The sequence below is a fragment of the Suricata suricatta genome, chromosome 13, assembly GCF_006229205.1.
Source record: "Suricata suricatta isolate VVHF042 chromosome 13, meerkat_22Aug2017_6uvM2_HiC, whole genome shotgun sequence".
In the NCBI taxonomy this organism is placed as follows: domain Eukaryota; kingdom Metazoa; phylum Chordata; class Mammalia; order Carnivora; family Herpestidae; genus Suricata; species Suricata suricatta.
The window spans coordinates 81,164,452-81,168,695 of NC_043712.1; the positions used below are offsets into that span (position 1 = coordinate 81,164,452).

General features: G+C 52.9%; 1 protein-coding gene across 1 annotated transcript in view; it reads left to right on the forward strand.

Moving 5' to 3' along the window:
• DMRT3 (doublesex and mab-3 related transcription factor 3) overlaps positions 1 to 4,244 on the forward strand; it is a 16,140-nt gene that overhangs the window by 871 nt on the left and 11,025 nt on the right. The window lies entirely within an intron of this gene.

A 4,244-nucleotide genomic window follows, 5' to 3' on the forward strand; every position in this document is an offset into this window, starting at 1 on the left:
GCCCCTCGCCAAGCCAGGTAAGAGCGCCTGCGGTGCCGGTGCGGAGCCGGGCGCCGCGCGTCGGCGAAAACTTCGGAGTGGCCGCCGCGCTTGGGCCCGGGAGGCCCCGACGCGGGGGTTCGGGCCTTCCCTCCAAAGTCCCGCCAAGCCGGTTCTTACACTCCCGGCGCGGGCCAGTTTTCAGGTAGAACCCAGGCGCCGGACGGACAGGCGCCGCGGGCGAGCCAAACGGCGGGCCCATGCAGCGGGCTCGCCAAATGCCTTCCCCAGGTTAAAAGGGGGACGTGCCTGCTTCAGCCGGTGGATAAAGAAGTCGAAACAGGACCAGATTAAAACCCACGCGGGCACCCACCCCATCGCGTGGCCGAGCTCTTTCTGGCTGCGGGCGTAGGGGGCCTTGCTTTGGGAGGTCGGGACAGGTAGGTGCAGGTAACTAGCCTGGGCCAAGGCTTGGCTCAGTCCGAGCTGGGCTTGCTTTTCGGACCCCAAGGCATGGGAGCGAGCCCGAGGCCTTTCTAGTAGCGCACGGTGGCGTCCAGCTTCTGGCAATTTGTTGAAGGAAGCCCCATTTACAAGCTTAGTTAAAAAGAGTCGGAAACGCTCCTGATTTAGTAGTGGGGACCCAGAATCTGGCGCCCCCAGCTTTTGCAGAGCTGCTCAGGTCCTTTCCTCGGGCCGCTCTCAGCTGTGTCTCAGAACCTGACCTACAAGTGGAGAAGGACGCCTCTGCCCAGCCCTTTCCAGGATTCTGGGCCCCATGCTGCTAGGCCGCGGATTTGGAGCACAGGCTCTCCCACCTCCCCTTTCCTCTCTTCCTGGCGGTGCGTAGAGAGGGTAGGTCTGCCTCGGGTCCTGGACGCGGGCTTATTCCGCCTCTCCCCCGCCCACCTTCCTGCTTCGTTTCCTTCCTCCAGGCCTGCGGACCTCAGCTGAGTCTCTTTGCTCCTGGCGATCTCTAGCTTGCAGCCCTGTGCGGCCCAGTGCCGCTTTGATTTTAGGCTCTCAGATTTGAGTGGACCTGTGTTTGACGTTTCCCGTGGCCTGAGGCGAATGTATAAAGGAAAAAAGCCCATCTTCCCGGGAAGGGGAGTAGGGGCTATGCTGGGAGAAGGCCCTGGAAGGCCCAGCACCCTTCTGTAGGGAGAACTGATAGAGCTTCTGACTAACATCCCCCCCCCCTCCCGCCCCCGACATTACCCTTGCTTCTGGAGACCCTTTCAGCAGCACTGGACTGCTGGGTGCAGCTGGGGAAATACAGACTCACAGGTTGGGGGTAAGCTGGTAGGCGGCCTGGACGGCCCAGTGCGGCGACCCCTGCTCAGTTATACTCTGCAGGCCTGAAGGACATGTTATGTGAAGAGTAAGACTGGGCATTTGATGGACAGAGGACAGTTTGCTGAACATGGGTTTTGTGGACGTTTAATCCAAAGTAGGGTACAAGCCTGTCTCTGAGTCATGAGCCCCCTTCCATTCTCTTTGTATTTATAGATTTGCCACAGAGGAAGGAGAGGTGGGGAGAAAGAAGATTCTCTTCGCTTTTCTCCTTTAAGTTAGGACAAGTTAATAACTAGGAGAGTTTTGTGTCCATTCTAGAAGCTGATCCATGCCAATGGCTTTCCTTTCCGTTTCCGGTTTCCCGGGCTTCATTGCCTCCGCATCAGAGCAGGAGTTGGGAGTTTCTGTCGTGGGGGTGGGGAGTGGGGGTAGCGTTTGGCAGTGGCCATCTGCCCAGCAGCACCCCAAGGGCACTGACTTCTGGAGTCTTCGTCCAAGAGATTCTTCCACATCCTGTGCTCTTCAAACCATCCTATGGGATTGCCAAAGTTCAAGGTCTCTAAAGAGTCCCCAGACCAAAACAGCCAGGGGAGGAGGGGGAGTGCGAGCTGGCCGGAAGCGGGGAGAGAGGAGGGCGGGGTGGCAGTTGTTTTGTGGGAATAAAAGAGGGAGGCAGATTTCAACTGGACAAACCAGACCTGGTGATCTCTCTCTTATTCCATCCCAGTTATTCTAGGATAGCCTGAGCCTTCCAAACTGAAAACAAGCAATTGAAAAGGAGACTAGGATTTACCACAAGGAGAGATCAAGGTGATGGCTTAGGGGGAGGGGCGGGCGGGAAGTGAGCCATGACTTCAGGGGCCAAAAACTCAGTTTCCCCCAGGTCCCACTACAAACCTTGCCTATTCATTTATACACCTGTTGTTCTCTTCTTTCAATTGGTCCAGCCCCATAATTCCATTCTTAAAAAAAAACAAAAAAGAAGAAGCCAACCACCAATCCAGTGGGGGAAGGAGGCAGGAAAAGAACGGATAATTATTTCCCATTAGGAAGGTTTGCACACAAGTGGCTCCCGTTCAGGGTAGCGCTTTATTTGGAGAAAGTCTCTTTGGGGCTAAGTTAGGGAAGACTGTCTAGATGTGATTACCGGTGACTGTATTTTACTTTTCGCAACTGTCCTTGGGCCGTGTTTGTATGTAACCTGCCGCCGTGCCCATTGAGAAGCATATCAGATAGTCCCGGACAAGTAGCTCTCTGTGTTTAGAGAGGTAGGTGAAGGTCTCTTGGAATAGTACGTCCACGGGTCCACACGGACAATAAGGTCACAGACCATTAGGAATGTAAGTATCTGCTGACACGTTGCTGGGATTTGTTTTTTGTGCTAATCTGTGTCAGAAATGGGGTTCTTTTTGCAAAGGGCCTCTTCAGTACATATGTATGGAGACATGCTTTTTTGTTGCTGGACACAAACACTAGTGCACAAAGCAGGAGTCTTTCCCTCTCCAGAAATCCTTGAGAAAAGCACTGGCCTGAATGAAAGAGAAGAGAGAGAGGGGAGGGGTACGTTTGCCGGGCACCCATTGGAGAAGACACACCCTATTAGGGGAGTGACATGTTAACCCCCCAAACTCAGTTTTGGGGCTTCCCAAAAATCCTGCATCAAATTCTTAAAAGGAATAGGGTTATTTTATCTAATGGTGTAGTACTTGGAGTGCAGTATCCCTTTCAATGTGGTGATGGTTTTAAGCAGAATTTTCATGCCCTCATGTTATTACTTCCCGTTACAGATTGAAGCATTCTTTTTTCCTCCCTTGTTGCGTGATTGTCTATGGCTAGCCTGGTATCATTAGATTTTGGTTGAGCCCAAGATTCTAAATAAGGCTTCTTTATACCATTGACTAGCTTATTCTCCTAAATCCCCTCCTCACCCTCGCCCCTCCCCCCATGAAAATATCCTAGGAAACTCGAACATCTTTCAGCTCTTAGTGTTTCTGAGTCAGCAGCTTCAACCAGCCAAGCCAGCCTTTCAGGACGAGGGCTCAGGAGCCGAGGAAAGTTAAGGGTCACGACCAAGGTGAGGAGCTAAAGTTACATACCTGAGTTCTCAGCCCATCCCCCACCCCAACTTTTCCGGGGGCGGGTGTCGGGGTCTCCTCCCGCTGTGCAAGGAGAGACCTGTGGTTAGAGATTCTTCCTACAGTGATCTACAAAATAAATATGCACACAAAGTTCTTTACAAGTTCTTAAACGTAAAAAGAAAGAAACAAAAACCCAGTATATTTGGTTAGGAATGGAAGAACAGGATCAACGAGACAGCAGGAGCTCCTTTCCTGGGTGTTTCTCCTGAAAAGGAGCAAACAAGAGACTTACGCGGAAAAGAACTAGGAGATTTTGGAAAACTGCCTTTATTTAATTTTACCTCCTGCGGGGCACCTCCTAGCAACTTAATGCCAGCTCTGTGCTTTTCTGCTCCCAGCTTGATTGGATCCTGTCTAGTCGGCTTCCCATTTTTTAATTTTACTTTAATTTTTTTTTTTTTTTAAGAGACAGAGCAGTTGCAGGTATGATGGATACGGGATCACTGGTCCAGGCCAGAATGGGGAACCCTGGGGAATACAGGCTAGGAGCAAACGAAAAAAACGGGGAAAGACTTCAAAATTACTCATAGAGTGCACCTATGAATTTTTAAAAACGGGGTCTGGTTATTTAAGAGGGCCAGATTTGGGGCGAGGAACCTGACTGGCACGCAGGTAGCACTTTGAAACACAAAAACCAACCGCATGCAGGGAACGGTTGGTCCGGGACCAGCGGTCACATCCAAACCCTCACTCCCGGGCTGGTGCAGGGGTGGGCCGTGCCCCGGGACCCGGGGACCCCGCGGCGGCACCCGGGGCCGGGGCTTTCCTCCCCGAGGGCGGCGGTGCGGGAAGTCCGGGGAAGGCGTGTGCGCGGCGGCCCCGCACCGCTGT